This window comes from Oratosquilla oratoria, chromosome 21 (assembly GCF_046742065.1).
Source record: "Oratosquilla oratoria isolate Oo_2021 chromosome 21, ASM4674206v1, whole genome shotgun sequence".
In the NCBI taxonomy this organism is placed as follows: domain Eukaryota; kingdom Metazoa; phylum Arthropoda; class Malacostraca; order Stomatopoda; family Squillidae; genus Oratosquilla; species Oratosquilla oratoria.
The window spans coordinates 29,198,969-29,224,221 of NC_134797.1; the positions used below are offsets into that span (position 1 = coordinate 29,198,969).

Consider the following 25,253-nt stretch of genomic DNA (forward strand, 5'->3'; position numbering starts at 1 on the left):
ATTACTTGTTTTATATACCTGTTTAGGAGTTTATGTATGGCTTCATTATTTAATTTTTCCTTTTATTTTATCCGACTTCGTTATGGAATGAAAGGTGTCACGTCGGCCTTTGGATTTTCTACCGTAACAACTGTAACCCATTTTAATATGTAATTATTTGCACCAAATCAGCTAATGAAAGCAGAAAAACGAAATATATCCAGTTCATCTAGACGACCATTAGGGAGACCCAGGTACAGATGGATGGATGGAGTAAGGAAGGACGTGGAGAGGGTGGCACCAAGAGAGGACTGGAAAGAATTGACAGAGGATAGAACCATCCGGAGAGCCATAGCGAAAACGGTGAAGAAGCGTCCGGGCTGACAACCAACGGAGTAAGAGTAAGTCTTCCACACACCAGATGATGCCGTCTCGTTGGGGGCATCAGAGGCCCCATCTTGTCTCGAGTTTCCATTTTAACTGAATAGAATTGGCAGACTCTTGCCAGAACAAAAACAGAGAAGGTTGTCACTGGGTTACAGGAATTAGATATCCATTTTATCACTTTATATAAATAGTTGGTGTCAAACGATTTTATTATAGTAGCGACGAGATCCTAGAGTGAAAAAATAACTAATACACAGTTTTTTTTTTTATTATTTCCGATAATTCTTTACATTACAAGACTCAGTCTAAGAACCTTTCCTTGGCTACCTAAAGTCTTATGAAGGTAACCAGAATAGATTGGTTGAACCTGAGGCTGAAGAATGAATACCAATTAGACTGTTTCGGGGAGCAGTTTGCAAGCGTCCTCTGTGACGATCGTGCTGAATCACTTACCTATGTCCATCGAAGGCCCCGAAGAGGAACACCGATCCATCGAAGCCCCCAAAGAAATAAAGAGTATTTTTCGTGAGCGAGCGAGTCACGCGGTTATGGACTGCCCTCGTTACAAGAAGGGACTTTACGCACGGGAGAAGGGTTGGGGTAGGTGTGGTGACCTAGATGAGTAACAATGGCCTGGATTCGGAGCCCGGAAAGACGGTCGGCGGAAGCTAAAACGCCCCTGACCTTTTGGATACAGAGGCTTGTTCTCAGTTTTGCTCGTTTGCGTGAATGTAAACAGATGGAGGGCTCTGTATATTGGGCCCTGTGGGTGGGGGAGAGGTGGAAGGGAGAGGTGGAAGGAGAGAGGTGGAAGGAGAGAGGTGGAAGGGACAGAAAGAAGGGAGAGGTAGAGGGGAAAAGTGGAAGGAGAGAGGTGGAAGGAGAGAGGTGGAAGGGACAGAAAGAAGGGAGAGGTAGAGGGGAAAAGTGGAAGGAGAGAGGTGGAAGGAGAGAGGTGGAAGGAGAGAGGTGGAAGGGACAGAAAGAAGGGAGAGGTAGAGGGGAAAAGTGGAAGGAGAGAGGTGGAAGGAGAGAGGTGGAAGGGACAGAAAGAAGGGAGAGGTAGAGGGGAGAAGTGGAAGGGAGAGGTGGAAAGAAGAGGAACTGAGAGGTGGAATGGAGAGAGGAAAGGGTAAGGTAATCTTTGTGATATCAGTGATTAACACTGTAGCTTACTTAAATCCTTGCCTTTGATGACACAACGCATTCTCTTCTTACGCATGAAGATTTTATTCACTTGAAAGGGGAGCCTTAGAAGAAAACAATGTTCTCAGGTGAATAAAACGCTCCTCTGTCAACCACAACAAGATCTCTAAAGGGCTTCACAGTAACAAAGACTTTAATAGAGTCTGTTGTGGCTGAATGTTTCAGATGGTCTTGGAGTCCGGAATGTGTCCAAGAGCTGCGTAAAATGACCATACCCTCCTCTGGTTCAGAAAATGTCCATTTGGTGCATAAAAGGGTCAGGCATTGGCAAAAAAAAAAAAAAAAAAAAAAAATTACCATCACCACCACCACCGGCAACATTACCATTAGCATCACCATCACCACCACAATCTCCACCACAACCTCCATCACCACTCCCACCACATAGATATATGTTTATGTATTCTATTGCATCAAATCCACGGATGCCAATTGTCATGTGTAACAAGTCTGAAACTGGGACCAATGACGGATACCTGTATGTGGTGATCCCAGAGCGAAGCTGTTTATTTTCAAACCCCACCAACTCCCTCACCTCCATCAGGGGTTGCAACCCTGGGGGTTGACACTCGGTCTCACATATGGAGACCTGATAACCGGCGACTGCTCTCCTCTTCCAACTACTTAGAGCCAGTGACATAGAAACTGTCCCACGTTGATGCAACAGAGACAATAATCCAACGTTTCTTCCTGGAGAATTATGTGGGAGGTTCCGAGAACCGTTACTAGCTTCTTTGGGGGTAGCAGGTTCTCCAATTATTGAAACTCGAGGTAACGATTGTTCAATTGATTCTACCTGGATTTTACTCCTGAGGTTCGCAATGGACTAACTGATGCTCCTACAGGGAATTTTCCTTTAGGGAAAGAGAGCAGGCACAGTTTTCATGGAACTCAAAACCCGAAAGGATTTTTCATTTTTCGCCCTCTGCCACAGGCCCCATTACGAACGCAAAGGTGTGCCCTTCCCCTGGTACGCAGAAGACGAAATGAAACCCACGATTTATCATGACTTAGGGGAAATAAAGAACGGAAAAAAAAGAAAAAAAGCGCGAAAAACTGCGATTGGTCTTCCTGACGCAAAAATCTTACACGGAATGAGAACGCCTTTCCCTGCGCAAACTCCTTCCGTACTTCTTTTCTTACCGTAGTTGCCGCCAAGTTATTTAATTCATTTTCGTGATCCCCACCCCCCACTCTTCTTTACCTCGGAAGTGGAAGGGTTAGATTTTAGGTTCTGAGTATTTCTGCAAAATTTAGATTGTAGGTTCTGAGTATTTCTGGAAAGGTTGGATTGTAGGATCTGAGTATTTCTGGAAAGGTTAGATTGTAGGTTCTGAGTATTTATGGAAAGGTTACATTGTAGGTTCTGAGTATTTCTGGAAAGGTTACATTGTAGGTTCTGAATATTTCTGGAAAGGTTAGATTGTTAGTTCTGAATATTTCTGGAAAGGTTAGATTGTAGGTTCTGAATATTTCTGGAAAGGTTAGATTGTTAGTTCTGAATATTTCTGGAAAGGTTAGATTGTAGGTTCTGAGTATTTCTGGAAAGGTTAGATTGTAGGTTCTGAGTATTTCTGGAAAGGTTAGATTGTAGGTTCTGAGTATTTCTGGAAAGGTTAGATTGTAGGTTCTGAGTATTTCTGGAAAGGTTAGATTGTAGGTTCTGAGTATTTCTGGAAAGGTTAGATTGTAGGTTCTGAGTATTTCTGGAAAGGTTAGATTGTAGGTTCTGAGTATTTCTGGAAAGGTTAGATTGTAGGTTCTGAGTATTTCTGGAAAGGTTAGATTGTAGGTTCTGAGTATTTCTGGAAAGGTTAGATTGTAGGTTCTGAGTATTTCTGGAAAGGTTAGATTGTAGGTTCTGAGTATTTCTGGAAAGGTTAGATTGTAGGTTCTGAGTATTTCTGGAAAGGTTAGATTGTAGGTTCTGAGTATTTCTGGAAAGGTTGGATCGTAGGTTCTGAGTATTTCTGGAAAGCTTAGATTGTAGGTTCTGAGTATTTCTACGGATAGACAGAAACTGTAAAGAAATGTGATCCAAAAACTATAAGGACCATATTCTATTTCGTGACCCGAAACACTCTCACTCACCTCAGAAGTGGAAAGGTTAGATTGTAGGTTCTGAGTATTTCTCTGGATAGACAGAAAGTGTAAAGAAATATGATCCAAAAACTATAAGGACCATATTCTAGTTCGTGATCCCCACCTCGGAAGTGGAAAGGTTAGATTGTAGGTTCTGAGTATGTCTTTGGAGAGACTGAAACTCTGTAAATAAATCGGATCCAAAAATTATAAGGACCACTTGACTCAATGTACTCTAACAAGAACGAGAGGGTTGGGGAGGAGGAAGATACAGAGGACGTGGAAGATGTGGAAGATGTGGGAGGAGAGGAGATGAGGATAAAGGCAAGGGAAGGGGAGGAAATGAAGAGGAGGGAAGTGAAAGGAAGGGCAAGAAAAAGGAACTGGAAGGGAAGAAGATGTGTCGTTAAAGAAAGGGTGACGGAAGGAAAGGAGAACTGGAAGGAGAAAGGAGATGGAATGGGATAGGAATGGGGAAAAGGAAGAAGGAAAGAAGAGAGGGGAGTGGGAAGAGATGAACAATTAGAAAAACTGAAGAAAGAAGAAAAGGAAAACAAAAGAGAAAGGGAAAGGAAAGAGGAAAGATAAATGGAAGCGGATAGGAGGAGAAAGGGAAAAGAGAGGCATGGGTAGGAGAAGAGGCAGGGGGAGGGGAAGGAAGGTGAAGGCAAAGAGGAAATGTATAAGGAAAGGGGAGAAAAGGAAAAGGGAAAGGAAAAGAAAAAAAAGAAAAGTGAAGGAAAGGGAAAAGAAAGGAATACAAGAAGACGAGGGGGAAAGTAAACGGAAAATAAAAATAAAAAAAGGAGTAAAGAGGGACAGAGTAAAAGAAAGAAGGAATAAGGAAGAGGAGGGCAAAGGTTAAAAATATGATGGAAAGGGAAAGGGAAGAAAGAATGAAAGTAGGGAAGGGAGGAGAGTGGTGGAGGAAAGGAAGTGAGGGAGGGGAGGGAAAGGGGAACAGGACAAAGGGAAGGGTGAGTGAAGGGAGGAGAAGAAAGAAGGGAAGAGAGGAGGGAAAAGAGAGGAGTGGGAAGAAGGAAAGTGTGTGAGGAAAGCGGAGGAAGGTAAAGGCAGAGAAAAAGAAAAAGGTGAAAGGAAAAGAAGGGAAATAAGCGGAGGGGAGGAATAGTGAGAGGGAAAGGGTGACTCTGGTTTGTGGGGATATTACAATAATCCCATAGATAATGACTACATAAAACTTATGTTGTCGACAATCCATGGGACGCGGGGGTTGGTTGAAGTAGTCGGGAGAGAAGTTAGGAATGCAGAAGCGAACGGAGAGGATGAAAAAGGAGGAATAGACAAAAGAAGAAGAATGATAAAAGAATGAATAAAGGAGGGAGTGAGGGAGTGAGGGAGTGAGTGACGGGGTGAGGAAGAGTAATAGTGAACACGTCTAGGGGGGTGGCATCGTTTTATATCTTTATTCTGGCTGTCTTCAGGTGATTTTATTAAAAAAGAGACGAACCTTCATCACCTGAGACACTGAAACCTTCCTCGACTAACCTTGTCGAAGGTGACTCGTCTTTTTTTTCTGGGCGATGACAAAGACGTTTATTTAGCCGAAAGAAAAATTATCACTACATAAAGTAGTTATGGGTAATGAAAGATTGGTTTCGGGAGTTGTAGTTAGCTGGAGAGGATTTCTTTACTGAAGGCTACTGAAGAATCTTTGGGGAGAAAAAAAGGAAAAAGTTTTGATACACAGACTTTTCATACAAGCGAAGTAGGTTGGTTAGTCAATCGACAATGACAAAGATAACGACGACGACGATGACAACGAAGACAGCAACGAGAACAGAGACGACGACGACAAAGACGACGAAGACGACGAACACAACGACGACGAAAACGACGAAGTCAGCGACGACGACCACCACTACCACGAAGGGGACGACGACTACGAACTAGATCGCCTGGACTCAGTGCGACTCTAGATACAAAATTTCCAATTTGCCTCAGGGAGGTCAAGACAAGGGAGGGGAACTTATGTGACCCTACCAGATGGGGGAGAACATAACACAAGAACATAAGAACATAAGGAGACTGCAAGAGACCATAAGGCCTACACTAGGCAGCTCCGTATCCATCACCACCAGTCATCCCCATCCATAAAGTTGTCTAATCGTTTCTTAAAACAACTGATAGTTTCAGCGCTTACTACATGGTTACTAAGTTTATTCCATTCGTCGACCACCCTATTAGTAAACCAATTCTTGCCTATTTCCTTTTTAAATCTAAATTTGTCCAGTTTATAACCATGGGGTCACAAGGGAGGGGGGAGGGGGAAGGGGAAGGGGGAATAGCCATGAAGGCCATCCATGGCTTCAAGAACCCAATGTCCTCTTCCTTCTTCTCTCCTCCTTCTCTTCCTCCTCCCTGTTCCCTCCTACCCGCCGTCGTAGGCAAAGAAGAGTCTCTGGGTCTGAGGGCTGGGTCATTTGTTTCTGAGTCTTTCGCTGCTGCTGGTCGGCGGCCGCGACCGGCAGAATCTGACATACAACCAGCGATATACACGAGTCGAGGTAGAGGTCTTTGCTGCCATCTCCATTTATCACTTTCAGCAAGATCGTCTCCATCCCGACTGCCATCGCCCCTACCACCACTACTATCAACAATAACACAAACACAAACACCACCATCACTGCTATCACCATCACCACCACTCGTAATAACACTACCATCACCATCACCACCAACAAAATCACCACCATCAGCACCAACATCATCACCACTACCACCAACACCACAACCTCCACCACCACCATCACAACCATCAATACCAACACCAACACTGTCGTCGGTATCCCCTCTCCTATCAATTCCATAACCACTATCACCCTGACATACCACCACAACCATAACCACCAACAATACCCATCCGGCGTGACTACGACCATCTCTATCACCATAATTTTCATCAGTACCACCGCTGCCACCATTTGTGTCACCAGCACAACACCCAGAAAGACTCACTAAAAAAAAAAAAAAAAAAAAAAAAAAAAAAAATCGAAAAAAAATCGAAAAAAAAAATCGTACTCTACGTCACCTCGCAGTCTGACAGATCATATCAGGTCGGCCATTCCTTCCCCTTCATCCCTCCCCCGCGGTTGCATAAGTCTGCGTCAGCAATGGAACCCACCGTGGGATCTCTGAAGACGGGGGCGATTTAATATTCGTCTATCAGTTGGGGGAAAGAATTAGCAAACCTTTCTTTTGTTATCGGTGAGATTTTGGGTAAGGAGGAAGAAGAGGTGGAGGAGGAGGAGAAGGATGAAGAGGATGGGGAAGAGCAGGAGGAGGAGGAGGGAGAGGAGAAAGATGAAGAGGAGAAGGGAGTGGAGAAAGAGGAGAAGGAGGAAGAATAGGAAGAGGAGGATGGTGAGGATGAGACAGAGGAAGAAGAGGAAGAGGAGGATGGTGAGGATGAGACAGAGGAAGAAGAGGAAGAGGATATAATGGAGGAGCAAGGTGGTAGATGAGGAAGAGCGAGGGGGAGGAAAGGAAGTAGGAGAAAGAAGAGGAAGAAGAAGAGGAGGAGGACGAGGGAGAGGAGGAGCGGGGGAGGGGAAGAATGAGGAGGAGGAGGGCAAAGAGAAAGAGGAGCAGGAGGGGAATGAAAAGAAGTAAGAGGAGGAGGAAGAGGAAAAGGAGAAGGAGGAGAGAAAACAGAAATAGGAATAAAAATAGGAAAAGGAAGATGGAGAGGCAGAGGGGTAGAAATAGAAAAATGAGGAGGAACGATGAGAGGAGGAGGAGGAGGAAGACGAGGAGGGAAAGGCCGAGGAGGAGGAGGAGGGAGAGGAGGAAGAGAGAGAGGAGGAAAAGGAAGAAGGCTAGGAGTGGAGGAAGAAAAGGAGGCGAAGGAGGATGAAGGGAAAAAGAAGAGGAGGGAGAGGAAGATGAAAAGGAAGAGGAAAAGGAAGAAGAGGGAGAAGGGAGGAAGAAGGGGAGGAGTGGGAGGAAGAAGGAGGAGGAGGGGTAGAATGATGAGTATGAGGATGTGGATGAGTATGAGTCTGAGTCTGAGTCTGAGGAATAAAATGAGGAGGAGAGAAAGACATTGGGGGTACAATAATGAGGGAGTGTAAAAAGAGAATATAACGAAATTATTAGAAAGGAAGAAGGGAGAGAAGTCTTAGGAGGAGAGATGGAAGAGATAACTGTGAGGAGTCAGGGGATAAGCAAAAGGAGAGGTGGGAGAATTAGAGAGAAAGTATGAGAAAGGAAGGAAAAAAGAAAAGAGAAAACTGGACAGACATAGGGAGGGGGTGGAGGCGAAAAAATAAAAAAAAAACGATTAAAAAAAGGAACAGGTGTGGAGGAGAAGAGTTGGAAGAACGAGAGAACTAGGAAAAAGATGGAGGGGCAGCGGAAAAGGGATTAGCCTTCTGTCGGCGATAACCAGCGCTTCCATCCTTGGGGACAATATCGCCCCGAAAATGTGGGATCACAGAAGTGGCAAAGGCGGTCGGTATTAGAGAGAGACCAATAGTCTTCTTTCAGTGGAGACCAGTGTCTCTAATCATAAAAGAATTCTACGTGACTCTGGTCCGTAGGGATGTCACTCACGACCCTGATATTTTGACTCCATAAAACTTTTGCAATCGATATCCCTCCACTGGGGGGGAATGTGGAGCAAAATTTTGTGAATAAAAGTTGGCGAACAGGGAGAGAAACGTCTGGAGAAATTTAAGACAGACATGAAAGAAAAGAGAAATTCTTAAGGAAATTTTCAAGAAAACAAGGGTGAAAGAATGGAAGTACAGAGACTTTGGGGAATAAATGGGATAACGAGAGTAGAATAAAAATGAAGGGAGAGATTGAAGGAAGACAGTTTGAACGATAGTCTGCTGGAAAATAGAATATGTGAGGTAAGTATGTGGAAACAGCAGCGAGGTGACGTTTGAGGTCAAAAGATGATAAATTGATGGGAAAATCTAAAGAGAATTGGAGTGGGAGAAGAGGTAGAAAGTAGTTTGGAGGGAAACATGAATAGAAGGGGAGGGAAGAAGGAAAGGTATTTAAAGTATTTGAAGATAATTATAAAAAAGAAAAGATAAAATTAAATCACTCCATAGTGAAGGCCACTGTGATAGGGATGGAATAGAGTAGCTTAAAATAAACTGTGACCCGGATATTATCAGGAGACCAGGAACTCCATTGATATAGGGACATAAATGCATGAGTGTGGCGAGGGTTTTGTATTTGTATCAGGGACTTTATGCGTAAAGAAGGGAGGCATTGTTCACCAAACCCATTGATGATCACAGCGCACGCGCACAAAGGAATTGTTATTTGTGACGTCACAACTGGTTCTATTTGGCTGGAATCTGTCTCACTTGTAGCATATCTACCTGCTGAGTCATCAGCATCCCATTTGGGATATTTTACTCACTATGTCTTTGTTTACGGGCGTAGACTAGTGACTTTATTTCTAAGAAAAGGACAATGAACAACAGGAAACTCGACTTGTCCCACAAATCTCATTATGCTGGGTACTACACGACACAAACCAGATTCATTCGGAGTGAGATGCAATAAACAACAGCAATTGGATCAATTGATAAGATTGACGACATATCTATGAGACTTTCGGAGGAGGCTATGGTCTTGTCTTCCTTTGCTAAAAATAAGTGAAAGGATCTACACTCGCCCAAGAAAATATCTATGAGACTTTCGGAGGAGGCTATGATCTTGTCTTCCTTTGCTAAAAATAAGTGAAAGGATCTACACTCGCCCAAGAAAATATCTATGAGACTTTCGGAGGAGGCTATGGTCTTGTCTTCCTTTACTAAAAATAAGTGAAAGGATCTACAATCGCCCAAGAAAATATCTATGAGACTTTCGGAGGAGGCTATGGTCTTGTCTTCCTTTGCTAAAAATAAGTGAAAGGATCTACACTCGCCCAAGAAGTTTCTTTAAATAAAATTTGACAATTCCTTAGAATGTAGAAGAAGCCCTCACAAAACACGTCCACAGCTCGTTAGACTGCATTGTGTTTTTTGTCTATTTTACTGCCTTTTCTTTCGCTCAACCTCGTTATAGACCAGAAAGTCTCTCGTGGCAGGCTTTTCCAGTGTGTTCCACTGTAATACCAAAATCAAGAACGTTCCTGAATCAGGTCATCCTTGAAGGAATTGAGAAACGAGATCTGCATACAATCTTTGTCAAAAGTATCTCGACTTCTGCTGCTGACCGCGCCAAGGACGCGATGTTATCAGCTGACCCAGTGACCCAAGGGTGGACAAAAGAGAGCTCCCACGCATCAGTAAATCACGTAGGACAGGGGTGGGCAACCTTCTTAAGTGTGGGTGCCAAAAGCGGGGAAATCTTTGATACAAAAATTTCTCGCGTGCCAACGTAATAGAATGATAGGTCTACATACGAGTATGGGCCCCCTCCCTTCATCTCCCTAAGGCTTCAATCCACCGCCCAGAGTATCATGCGATTATCGATGGTCATACAAAAGAAGTTGAAGATTGATCAGTTATTTGTTTTAAGGTGAACTCTGGGTTTCGCGTGCTGGATTAAAAAAAAAGTGGCACCCGTGCCAAAGGTTGCCCGCCCCTGAAACAAGAGATTCATTCTTGAAGAGATTTGTTCATACTGACTCACTCCCTATACATCACATACTAACACCGAGGAAATGTGATAAGGTTCTTACCTTATTAATATATCTTGGCTCATGTATGATGTATATGTCTATCATTTATGTATAGGAGTCCCAAGTTTAAGAGATATAAAACATATCAAAGGACGTGGAAATGGAAAGATTATCGATTAATCAGGATTGAAAATACCATGATAGTCATTATGGTAGTGTAACCACCCCAAGAAATCGTAGACCACTACCATCAGGGCATGTCCAGAAGTACATTCACGATATATATTAACACAACAAAAAAACATTAGTGTGCTTCCATCAGGAAAAGAAATCACACTTTCTAAATGAACTCGTCAGATTTGACCGTATAAAATGACCTTAACCAAGTATCTATTATAATAAAATAGTAGCCTCTGTCTGTCTGTCTGTCTGTTTGTTTGTCTGATCACGAACTCCTCCTAGGGTTTTAGAGATAAACTCCAATAACCGTATATATTCTGCTACCCTATCACTCCAGGTACTTGGATAACCATATCTAATTAAGAATATTATTTTGGTTAGGGTTAAGGGTAAAAGTTAGGAGGTTTATGGCGTGGGAACACGCCACTACTGTAGTATCCCCTTAAGTCGCGTAGTATTTTTTGTGACTTAAGAATTAATATGATCAAACAAACCATTGTATGTGTCTATAAATATTATTTATATTTGTGAAATTAATGTTGCCAAAAACCATGATAGCTTTTGTAAGAAGAAAGCATGTTAATGTAAAATGATTGTATAATTTTACCAAATGCTAAAATATTGGCTATTTCCATTTAATTTTATTGCGGGCGGATATAGATTATTCACAAACTCCTACGTTTTTGCAGATATACCCCTATAACCATATATATTCTGAAGATAAATAAACTAGATACATTTTTGATTTACATATAATAGTGCAATGTAACATGTTGGAGTATTACAAAGAGACAGGATACACAAATGAGAAAAAATATGACACGATAAGATTAAGAGTAACTTAAAATGGGTGTTCACAAAGAGGAAGGCAGGGTTTGGCTGTTTATCAAGATGTTTAGAAAGTGAATAAATCTCATCATAGCTCTGTCAAGGAAACAGAGACAAAAGCTGATAATATTGTCTAGAATGCCAGCTGAGAAGCTAAGGAGGAGAAATAGTTCACATATTTAATCATAAAATGCAATATGATTCTTAAGATAATATTTCTAAAATAAGGGATATAATACAGATAGTCAGTGGGCCTCAATATACCCCCAGCGCAGTGTTGCTACTGTGATCTATGCCAATTCCCACAAATGAGTGAATTTTTTTTTCCCACAAGGAAATCTGGATTTCCACATTTTCTCCAGAAAAGAAGGAATTACATGCACAAGCGAGTTCACTGCAACACATGATTATTCAAATTCTACACAAAAATAATGGTAAGCAGTTTAAACTTTTCCACAAATTTGTGGAAAATTCCCACAAAATGGCATCAGTGCCCCAGTGTAGTCAGCCATTGAGACACGTGATAAAGGGATGACCCGACATCCATGTGGAACTAAGATATGAGGGAGAAAAGGGTGATGGATGGGAATTGAATGTATGGGAGTAGGTACGTGTCTTTGACTTAGGGATAAGCTTTTGGTGTATATATATATATATATATACATATATATATATATATATATATATATATATATATATACACATATATATTAGTTTGGAAATAAACTCATCTGCTGGGATTCGAACCCTCGCCTGAGCGGCTTGCGTCTTATAAGACGAAGATCGTACCATCACGCCATATATATATATATATATATATATATATATATATATATATATATATATATATATAGATATATATATATATATAGATAGATGGATGGATAGATAGGTGAGACACTACACGCTTTGCGAAACAAGAAAATTTGTGCGAACGCATTCGGCACACAAGAGAATGGAGTAAGAATTGAAAAACAGAATGCTGAATACAAGGAAAAAGAGTTGAAAACTCAAAAATATGTTGAAAATTAATGTCAGGTAAACTAAGAGTGTAAATGATGGAGAGCACAGTAAAAATGAACTGCTGAGGATTATCTGTTGTTTCAGGAGGTTGGATAGTGTGAAAATTAAAAAAAGATTGAAAATTAAGGAAATAAAGACATTGTAATGAAAGGTAAATATGAAAAAATAAAAACTCGAACGCATGGACAAAATAATGAAATAAAATGTCGTCATGTTGACAAAGAAAATATAAGATTTAAAGATGTCAGGAAAAATAAACATTAAACAGAAAGGTGACAGTTTCAGGGAAAAAAATTAAGAAAGGATAAGAATAAAATAAAAAACACAAGGATGCAGGTGTTTGGCAGTGGTTAGTGGGGAGAATGTTTACAGAAGAAAAGGAAAACGTAGAAAGAGAGGAAAAATACGAGGAGCTTAACTCGAGAGGAGTCTCGAAGGGGAATGGGGCAGAGGGAGAGAGGAAAGCAAAGGTCAATGGCCGAAAATGATTTAGTTCGTCATCTCAGCTGAAGAAGAGGAAGAGGAAGAAAAAGAAAGAGAAAAAGAAAAGAAAGAAAAAAGAAAAAAAGAAAAAGAAAAATAAGAAAAATAAAAAATTATAAAAAAAGGAAAAGAGAAAGAGAAAAAGAAAAAGAGAAAGAGAAAAAGAGAAATATATAAAAAAGGAAAAGAAGGAAAAGAAGAAAAAGAAGCAAAAAAGAGGAGGAGGAAGAGGAGGAGGAGGAAAAGAAGGAAGAGGAGAAGGAGGAAGAGAAAGAAGAAGAAGAAATGGAAGAAGAAGAAGAAATTGAAGAAGAAGAAGAAAAAAAGAGAGAAAAAAAAGAAAAAAAGAAAAAAAAAAGGAAAAGAAGAAGAAAGAAGAAGAAGAATAATAAGAAGAACGTCATTCTTTCTTTAATCAAAGTAAAGACTCCTGTTTAAGAGGAAAAACTTCAGAGATGTACAAAGGAAAATAAATAAACAATCCATATGATGTCAACACACACACACACACACACACACACACACACACACACACGCATACACACACACGCATACACACACACACACACACACACACACACACACACACACACACACACACAAGCATATATACATACACACGTACTATATACGTAACAATGTTTTATAATGGAGAAGCAAACGGACTAAAGGCATTTGAGTCCGCAGAGAAGGATATCATTGGTTGGGTGATAAAATTAATCGAGTAATCTGTATATCTTGGTCTCTTTTCTAAGACTATCAGAAGACTCAGAACCAATCCTCTCCAGTATTTCTTTTCGAAGACTTTCATCTTTTTTTATTTTCTATACTATTTCCCGTATGGGGCAATGACTATATGTTCCTTGCGGTCAATATTTTGGTGACCTTAGTTACGTTCCTACAAACCAGGTCACTTGACATTCTTTCACGAATGGAGGCTAATCTCCTCTCAAAAAATGAATGCTGACCACTTTGAAGTTCCACTTATTATTTAAATTTCGTTACTCTCCTTAAATCTCTCCTCTACTGGTTTTACGACTTGACTTCTCGGTGGGTTATTGTACCTAATGACAGAAACGCTGGTTAAAAAAAAAAAAATACTGTCGTCTTTTTTCTCCTTCCAGGATTTTTTTTTGTCTTTTATTTATTAATCTATTTACTTATTTATTTACTTATTAATTAATTTATTGTTATTTTTTTACTAACTACATTAATCTTTCTTGGTCTTCCTTTTATTCATATTCATTCACTTATTTATTCATTTATTCATTAATCAATTAATTTATTATTGTTATTTTCTTTTTACTAATTACATTAATCTTTCTTGGTCTTCCTCGCGTCCACATTCAGATTGGTTCCTCATTCCATTTCTTTCGCACGGTCCTTCCTTCGTCCAATCTCTAAATGTCCAAATCATCTGAGCTGTCCTTTCTCTAATTTGGTTTTGAGTGATGCCAATCCTATTTTTCTTCTTATTTCATCAATTCTGATTCTCTCTCATCCTAGTTTATTGGCTATTCATCACAGGATTCAAATCTTTGCTGATTGGATTCAGCTCGTCTCTTGTAATAGATAAGAGTGCCTGGGAGATGTACACGCATGTGCACTGGGTTTCGAGTTGTGAATTTGACTTCGTGTGACGCATTCACCAATAGAAATCCCAGTAATCAAAATAATTTAATTTAACTTTTTGTTTTTTGTTTGACATGTATCTTTATCCGACCTGCCAACACTTGACTATATTAATTAAGGAAGAACTCCTAAAGGGGAAGGTCAGTATCCATTTGTTGCACTTAAAAAATTGTCTTAAATGGTCTTAAACAGGGACACAGTAGGAAGATAACATGGTAGAAGTTCGAATCCTGAGCATATGCTTTGACACATGCATTCTCTCTGTTTCTCCAAAGTAAGCAAAACTATAGGATAAATGCTCCCTCTGCTACCCACTTGGTTTAAATCATTCCCTGTAAAGACTTTATTATGAATAAAATAACAACTCATTCTATTCACATCAAAGAAACTTCTGGTCCATGAAGAATTACATTTGCTCTTTCAGGAAAGTCATCAGAGCAGTTCGATGAGGACCTGACCGTCAGGTGTCATAATGGAAATGGCCTTTCGCGAGCTGAGAGGGAAGGTCAATACTCAAGACAATTACATTCATTTTCAATAACAAACCTGAACAAAGGGCTGTCTCTCCTTCCTTCAATTCCCCCCCATCTCTCTCTACGTTCCTTTCTCTTCGTATGCACGTGTATATGTGTGTGTGTTTATGTGATTATGTGTATGCGTGTGAATAACAAATCTAAGCAAAGGCACTTCTTCCATTTTTTCTCTTATTATTTACCTTTCATTCTCCTTCTGTTTGTGGCATTATAGGTGTGTGATTCACCTGGATCTTGGACCCCATGTTGATCTCGTGATCAATAACTATTACTATCTCGGATGAGATCTCAAAGCTGATATATTTCTCCAACTGTGGGTAATTCGGTGACCTTACACACACGCGCACACCCCTACTTGTTTGTGTGTGTTCGTGTGGTGTATGTTTGCGTGTGTGTGTGTTTGCATGTGTGTTTGTGTTTGCGTGTGTGTGCGTTGCGTGTGTGTGTTTGTGCGTGTGTGCGTGTGTATGCGCCCGTGTATATGCAGGCGCATGTGCGCGGGTGTATGCGCATATGTTTGTATTCACATTGGTCTTTGGATCACGTGTTGGACTCGTGATCGACAGCTATTTCCCTCCCGGAAGAGAGCGCAGAGCTAGTGTGACCGATCTATGGGTGATGCTATGTGTGTGTTTGCGTGCGTGCGTGCGTGCGTGTGTGTGTATGTGTGTGTGTGTGCGTGTGTGTGTGTGCGTACGTGCATGTATGCATACATTCGTGCGCGCACAAATACGCGCGTTCACAAGTCCAAGCTACCGTATAATCCAACACGAAGTGAATAAACATATAACCCAGCCATAAGCAAACCTGGTGATAACTAGTTCCTTTCTGCTTACAAAATGACCTAGCTGGAAATCTCCCCCACCCCACCTCTTCCCTCCTCCTCCCTTTTGCACGTCACCAGACCGCCAAAAGGCAAATGTGTTGACAATCACATTCAGGGCAGAGTTTGTTTTTGTTTACGTTTCCGGTGGTGGCGGACGCGGCTGCCCTGAAATGACGCGCGCGGAGGGTAATTGTATGCCAACGCGTTTGTCGTGGGCTTGTTTGTGTGCTCCTGGTTTTACGTATGAAGTTCTCCCTCCCCCCCCCATCACTCTCTTTCTCTCTCTCTCTCTCCCTCTCTCTCTCTGTCTATATATTTTGTATATCTCTTCTTCTATAACGGTTTCTTGCCCACATATGCTCATACTCCCTCCCTCTTTCTTCGTTCTCCTTGTTTATATAGAAGCTTATCCGTATATATATATATATATATATATATATATATATATGTGTGTGTGTGTGTGTGTGTATGTGTGTGTGTGTGTGTATGTATATGTATAGATACATATCATATATATATATATATATATATATATATATATGTATATATATATATATATATTACATACATATATATATAAATATATACATACATATATGTATATATCTATCTCTATCTATATCTATATATATATATATATATATATATATATATGTGTGTGTGTGTGTGTGTGTGTGTGTGTGTGTGTGTGTGTGTGTGTGTGTGTATTTGTGTATTTGTGTGTGTGCGTCCCTGCGTGTGCGTACGTGTGCATATGAGTGTTGATGTGTTTGTGTGAACTGTACCCATGTGGATATTCATTTTTCTGTTCAGTTACAAGTACATTCACTTGAGCATCACTTGAGCATACACCAGTGTTTTAACCTACACAAATATGTATCAAATATATCTCAATCAAAGCAATTTTTTCAAAGAAACACTACAGTTCGGCAATAACATTATTGATATATTCAACATCAGTTTGGCTAATGATAAATAAATTTCAACCAGAGATTTTGAATTTAAAAGAAATGTAGCAGTTTAACAACAACATTATCAGTTTGGTCAAGAGCAGTTTGTTTATTGACAAATTGAATACATTTCAACTAAAACAGTTTTTCATTGAAATCCTACAGTTCAATAGTAACATGGGCAATGACTGTTTGTATACGTTTCATCAATATCCCACGGAATGACGCCTGAAGCGTTTGAGGAAGCATTGTACTGTGAATATTCAGAGATTTGTTGATATTCAAAATGTTTTTATTTCATGGCATGAAGAAAGACCTTATCGAGGCTGGGTATCTGTGCCGAGTGATTGCTTCAAAACTGACAAAACAATGGAGAAGTGAAATGACACTACAAGAAATTAATCAATTAAAATGAGTGCAGTGTTGAACATTCCTTTATTCTGTTCTATATTATTTAACCCTCGAATAGCCACTAATACAGTGGATTTTTGAGGATCAAATACTGTAGAAAAGAATATGAAAATTTTGAACATTGCACTTTAGTAGCTAATATATTTCTTGTAGAGAGAGAGAGAGAGAGAGAGAGAGAGAGAGAGAGAGAGAGAGAGAGAGAGAGAGAGAGAGAGAGAGAGAGAGAGAGAGAAATGGAAGATATTTATTGGGTTATTTCGGCCATGTGGCCTTCCGCATATCTTCCTCCGGCCCTTTGCTCTTCTTTACCTGTCCCTTCTGAGACCCTTTTGTATTTTTTGTCTGTGTGCCCGCAAAACCTCAAGAGAAACGAAGAACATTTAATAAAGGCTTAGTCCTCAAAAGGTGTTTATTCTGCCAAAAGTGTCGGAAATTGTATCTATAAGCACAAAGTTAATTTGACATTTTTACAACTAATACTTTTATTCTTGAGGAGAGAGGGACCCATACAGATGATAAATACCGGATTTAAGGAGTACAACAGAAACGAGGGCTGATAAGATTTGAAAATTATTGATATTTTTTTTAAATAGAGTAATTCAAATCATAAAACAATACTGCCCCACTCTGGTTCATTGGGATGTCACAAAAAGGAAAAATCATTACAAGGAAACCTTCATATGAAACATGGGGAATTTGTAGAAGCACAAAGATAAACATTATGTTTTAATTTTTTTTAAAAGGGAGACTTTTTAGATTACCATTGTCCGAGTTGATCTTTTAGAATGAATTTATGTGGTGGAAGCATTAGTAAATTTATATGAAAGACGATCTTTTCAACATATGTAGGACATGTTTCATTTTTCTGACTAAAACCATATAGCTTTAGACCAAACATTTAAGGCAATCTCCTCTCTCAAGGGTTAAATGCACTGATAAGCCTAGTATTTTGACACTGATCTGAAGCGTGTTTTCTGGAAAAAAAGACCACCAAAGAAGATTTAAATGATCGAAAACAAAATTTCAAGAATAACAACGGGAATGATTTATGATTAAAAAAGATCCCAGAAGTTAATGCATCTTGCCAGTCAGATACGTGTGAAGAAATAGAGCCCAAGCATCATCAAGGGGCAAATCATATAACATGATTGAGGAGGACAGGTCAGGATTCAAATAATAAAAAATTGGCCTGCAGCCAGCTGAAGCACCAAAGGGATGTGTTGGGGAGATTAAGATTAATCAACGCTGATTCCAACAAAGTTGTTGGAAACAGCATAGGCTAGAGGCTAACATGTTCTATCAAAAGCATCCATTCGCAACTGGTGAAATAATCAATGTAATTCTACCAATATATATAAAGCTTGATTGAAACTAATCTACGGTCTTATTTTGCCATGTTTAATAGACGAAGTAAGCCATTTGTTCATAGCCTCCTCGGTTAAATAAAAATATACCATAACAATTATTCAAGTGAACGGTATTAATGAAAAAAAAAAAAATACTCTTCACGTTTGTTCACAGTCCTTTAGTGGAGAACGTCGTCTGCAACTAGATAAAAATCCAAGGCGAAAGCGTTTATAGAATAGAAAATGTTGAACCTACAGATGAAAAGAATAATGTTGAAAATATTGTCATATTGTGTTGTCGATAACTAGTGATTCTATCAATGTGATGAAGTCACAGAAACAAGAAAGGAGATATATGAGAAGGGTAGTATGGAAGAGAATATTTGAAGTTTAAATTCGAGATTATTGTTCAATCATAAACAAATGGTGCATAATAATTGTACCTACAGGTTTCATTAGTCTCTAAGATATAGATTGCACAAGACGTAGACAGTAAGTAACCCTAACTGTGAATAGTTTGACCATTCTCAAACAAAATTACAGGTGGCGATACAACTCAAAAGGACGCAGTTGACACAGTATTGAATCAGTTCTCGTCAGATTATTGATATAATTAAATGCTCAAAAAATTAACCTGTTGGATTTAAGCATCATGAGTCATTTGACAATGGATAAATGATGGAGTAAGTGGCCTGTGTAATTTCTTGTATAGTGTATTAGACATTTACATACAGAGGCAAAAATAATAGTAAACTAGTGAAAAAAAAATGAAAATGAAAAAAAAATAGCTTGACTCCTAAACTTTTGACTCATCTATGACTTAGCTCCAACCTAAAGTAATAAACTCACTCCATCGCCATTCAACTCACAAACTTAATAGAATCAACACTAGATTCCCAAAATACATACCAACAAAATTATATCCATACAGATCACTAAGCAGTGGTTACATAACTGATCTGCCAACCAAATACGAAGGCATAAACTCTCCCGCCATCATCATTTCCGAGGAAGAAATATTGTGAAAACACCAGAAGACACGCTTGACTGCCTACGTTCGGATCACCGTCCAGCATCAAAATATTAGCCTCGCTCCAGACGCTACGTCCTTTATGAGTTTGAGCTACATTGATGATACAGAGTATAGTATTTCACCGTCCCATATTCAGAAAAGGATTTAAAAAATCCGATTAGTTGAGACACAGTGGTGTATCCGTGGACTGTTGTAGAATATCGGAAGAAACTTAAGGTAACATATTGGGAGAATATGACAAAGTATGAAAAAAAAATATATATATACATATATATATATATATTATATAATCCGATTAGTTGAGACATATTGGTGCATCCGTGGACTGTTGTAGAATATCGGATGAAACTTAAGGTAACATATTAGAAGAGTATGACAAAGTAATAATAATAGAAAGAAAAAAAATCGAGGTAATGGTGACCCTCACGAGGCCATTCTTAGTTTTAAAATAATTTTTATTTGATAATATAATATTATGAATTCATACATACATAGATTGATTCAAAACGAAAACGCAAGTCAATATATACCTCTCATTTGAATATCATTCACTTAATCGTGCCTCCACTGTTTTTGGTTGGAGGCATATATACATATTCTGGTACAGATATACAATTATGTATGCATGAACAGACAGAATGCACAATCTCTCTCTATCCCCATTGCCTTCCACTACCCTCCACACACAAGCACTAAGATATAAATGTAAACACACAGACACACTCACAAACATACGCACACGCGTACATACACGCACACGTACACATACACACACATATACATATACAAATACAGGCACATGCACACTAACACACACAAAAACACACACATGCTTGCATACTTTTGCACAAATATACATAGACACACACATTATATATTTCATACATATATGTTATGTATACACATGTTTATATGTATATGTTTATGTATGTATATGTATATGTATATTTACATATATATTTATATGTACATTTATATTTATGTGTAAGAGGCTGGTAGACAAGTGGGTAAAAAGAGGGGTAGATAGAGGGGTAGGTGGTGAAAATTTAATTTTTATGAGTTGGGTGTTCGACAAACAACAGTTCGTAGGCGAAGGAATTGCACAATCTCGCTCATCGCCTAAAGGTTAAACAGCCGCCGGGGACCTGATTTCATCGATGTATAATGTTCATTTTTATGCTGATGTAACTATATGTAAACTAAGCTAGTGATGCAATGATTTCGAGATTGCTTGAGTAAGCAGTAGCTTACGGGGTTTGTAGCAGCCTTTCTGATTGGAGAGAGGGTGGAGGAGGAGAAAATTTAATTAGTTCACGAGAGTAAAATCACGCCCTTAGGGGAGGCACTTGTATGTAAATGTAAAGATCATTGGACTAAAGAAATCATGACGTCATTGCCAACTGACCTAGTAAACAAATTGAGGGTTCCTAACGGGAGTCCCTTGGTGTAACTCAAGTGTATATATTTTGGAAGAAAAGAATGAAAATCTGAGCTCCGTTTAATTCCCCTCTCTTAGACAGAGTAATACTAATGAGAATTCCTACAGAGGAAAATTGTGAGTGACTATCATGCGTAACAAAGGAAGTAGTTAAAAGAAGGTAGTAAGTGAGAGACATGTTGATAGAAAGTTAACGCACGAAAAAAGACACATAGAGACGACAACACAGAGTGGTGAAAGGGGACTAGAGAAGGGAACAGTATGTGTATATATGTGTATATATATATATATATATATATATATACATATATGTACATACGTATAAGTATGTGTATATGTAGGAGAGGGTGATAGATAAATAAAGTTGAAAAAATTAGAATACATTAGATAATGAAATTTGTGCCCAAGTGAAAGAAATTTATACGTCTTTCAACTGAATCTTCATTTTCAACATAATTTTCATTTGCTGGTACACATTTTTTTCTAGAGGCTCAATCTATCTTTTTATGATCTCGTCCATGAAGAAAATTGCTTTCTGATCAAGTTCTGGATAGCTGCTTACATTTCATCACTGGATGAAAAATGTTGACCTTTCAACGCTTGATGCGGTCATATCCCGACCGTGCGGAGGGCATGACTCAGCTTCAGTTTTCTTACCGTTTCCTCAGTTTCATAATCGTAGAACTGCCTTCTGTAGCCTTGATGTAAGACGAAGGTTTACTTTGGTTTTCTCACCGTTTCCTCAGTTTCATAATCGTAGAACTGCCTTCTGTAGCCTTGATGTAAGACGAAGGTTTACTTTTGTTTTCTCACCGTTTCCTCAGTTTCATAATCGTAGAACTGCCTTCTGTAGCCTTGATGTAAGACGAAGGTTTACTTTTGTTTTCTCACCGTTTCCTCAGTTTCATAATCGTAGAACTGCCTTCTGTAGCCTTGATGTAAGACGAAGGTTTACTTTTGTTTTCTCACCGTTTCCTCAGTTTCATAATCGTAGAACTGCCTTCTGTAGCCTTGATGTAAGACGCAGGTTTACTTTTCAAGCTTCTCACTCTGCGAATACAATGTTTGAGGGTTCATAAGGCATCATCATACCTTTAGGAATTAATCGTCATTTCTTGAGTCAGATATATGTTGTGAATGATTTCTCTTGCATCCCAAATAACTGGAAGCTTGATTCTCTTTGTAGATTGATTTGTTTCAAAATTTCCATAATACTCTGGGTGAACCTGGAGAGTAGTATTCTTTAAAAAGCTTTTAATTTTCTGGGTCATGTTAATGAACACATAAATTACCTCTTGTGGTGACATTGTTCATGAGGAGATTCTATCCCACGCGACGATACTGTTTGAGAAGTTATTGGCAAAAATTCCTTCCATTCATCCTTCATGGTATCAGCCAATGGACGTAGGGTTCGTTTGGTTCATATTTTCCTGGAGTTAAACATCTTACTGATGTGCTGAACACTCCTTATTGACATGAGTCTAGCTGCAGAGCAATGTCTCTTTGACTGATTCACTGATTCACATGAATAATGACATTAAATCATCTTTGATTCTCTTCGTGTACCAATGAAATTTATCGTCTTGGCCTTGGATCATAAAACACACTCTTCAAGGCTCCACTGCAGCACGGTGAACCAACTGGTAAACAATTTTCACTTCCATACAATCGTCACCTTGAACTCATTTCATATGTCCGTGACTTTTGATTGGCGTACAAAGTTTCTGTCAACTATTGTTGGTTTACTCATATCTCCGACAAAATATGTACTCATGTGTAATTAGTGCCTATCCATAATATTGTTATAAAGCTAAATGAATCTATATACGACCTAATGTATATGTTTTAAATTTATTAGCAATACTATGGAGATGGAGACCTTATTTATCAATTAACATTCTACACACACACACACACACACACACACACACACACACACACATATATATATATATATATATATATATTTGTGTGTGTGTGTAATTATGGATATATATATATGTGTTTATATATGCATACATGTATATGTATATGTATATATATGTATATGTATGGGTATATGTACATGCATATGTATATATGCACATATATGTACTCGTATGTGTATATACTCGTATGACTAAGTATTGCCTAAGCAGACCTAAGTCTTGGATATAAATTACCTTGCACAAAATAATGATCTACATCAACAGCACGATAACTCTGTCAGAAGAACACAAGCTGAAAAGTTAAGGAGAGAGAGAGAGAGAGAGAGAGAGAGAGAGAGAGAGAGAGAGAGAGAGAGAGAGAGAGAAAAGAGACCATCAACCTGGACATCGTACAACTGAGTGAAATTCAAAAGAATTGTAGTGAGGCTTTGATAAACAATTCAACAATAGAAACAATTCAAGTTTATTAATAATTTTTATAGGATTTCAACAAAGAAGTTTAGACCTTCATTAATTTTGTTAGCCAGATAATAGACTACGATAAGATTATAATAAATGAATAGAACAAATACACGTTGGTAATCGGTGACTTCAATACTAGAGATGTGAAATGGGAAATGAATAATGCATTGAGAAGTTTGGAGTAGGTGACAGATATAACAGAAACTAGATGCTGGGCAATTTTGCAGCAAATTACAATGTAAGAACAGTGAACACTCTTTCAAAAGCAGTTCCAAATGGAATAACAAAGAATGAAGTTGTCTTCATGTGTTAGGAGATGAGAACAACAGATGCACTGTAGTAATGTTATAGTTATAGGTGAAGTAAATAAGGGCTGACCACAGAATGGTAGGTTACATAGCTAGATTTAATTTTAGAGTAGAGGAAAGATATTAGTTTTGAAGAAAATAAGCATTGCAAACAAAAAGAAATTTCAGTTGCAAATTATAAACGTACATACCTATAATATGAACGTGTTTATGCGTTTATATTAAAGTTATGCACCTTGATTAAAGTGCTTATATCAAAGTCTTTTCCAAGTTGATGTATTTAAAAAGAAAAAGGGATAGAACAGAATAATCATTTAATAGCACGGAAGATATAAGACCAGTTATGAGGAGGCTGAGGGATACAAAAGGCCCAGTATACAAAAAGCGACCTAAAATGACTTCAGACAGCTCATCAATAACCAGTTCATATTTCTAGACATCATTTTGCCCGATCATGATCGATCCATATGCTACGTTACACGCTTATCATCGAGCACAGTACCTTTGGTATAGAGGTGAGAACGTCTGTAAGGCAAAAGTGTCGATCCGCTATCGGAAATCAATGGACAAGTGATATCTGCTCCTTCCAAAATCATTTGCGTCTGCGTTCAGTACGCTCCTCTACTGAGGGCTCTGAAGATACACCAATATCATATACATACATACATACATATATATATATATATATATATATATATATATATATATATATATATATATATATATTATATATAGACATAAATACATATATATATATGTATATATATGTATATATATATATATATGTTATATATAAATTATATAAATATATTTATATATATATATATATATATATATATATATATATATATATATATATATCACCTTATCTATATAGGCCTATTCATTCACATTCTCGATTGTTTGTGTGTCTATTTACTTGTTTATCTATTTATTTACTTATTTATCTATTTTTCTATATATATATTTTTTTTTATAAAGCCAGCTGTCAAGTGGAACTACATCTTTATTACGCATGACCCAATCTAAAGGGCGAAATTTAGCTTGACCCAATCTTGTATTCTATATCAATTACATATTGATAAGACTGTCAATATGAAGTGTTCGCATTATCATGGCGTATATATGACGTCATGTCAGATTCTCTCCGTATTTGTGCAAACTCAGACCGACTCACACCGTTGTTATTTTACGTATTTCATCTTAAATTCAAACAATAAAGGACCAATGATGAGTACGTGGATGATGTGGTCCTGCAATACGGACAGCAAAGTTGCCCATTTTCAACCCCGTCAACCCATTCAATTCCATCGGGAGAGCCCAACATTTAGTCTCCTGGATGGGTCCAAAATCTCTCTATATGAACTTCAGCTTCAGTGTTGTACATAAGAAATAATAATGATGATATGGTTTAACGTCACATACTCCCCCCTATCGGGAGACTAGGACGGTGACCCTCACAGAGGGCTTTGTAGCATGGAATTTAATGAACCATGGCCTTGGTTCAACTTCGCCGGTGGCAGGATTCGAACCCCCCTCACCTCAACCTTCGCCACAAGTAACGACGCCCTAACCCACTCAGCCAGCGAGCCTCCAGATAAGAAATAA

At 38.6% G+C, this 25,253-nt stretch overlaps 1 protein-coding gene across 1 annotated transcript in view; it reads right to left on the minus strand.

Moving 5' to 3' along the window:
* Positions 1-25,253, minus strand: part of LOC143037040 (neuronal acetylcholine receptor subunit alpha-10-like) — a gene marked incomplete at its 5' end in the record, with an annotated part of 237,979 nt that overhangs the window by 69,227 nt on the left and 143,499 nt on the right. The gene's annotated exons all lie outside the window — the stretch shown is intronic.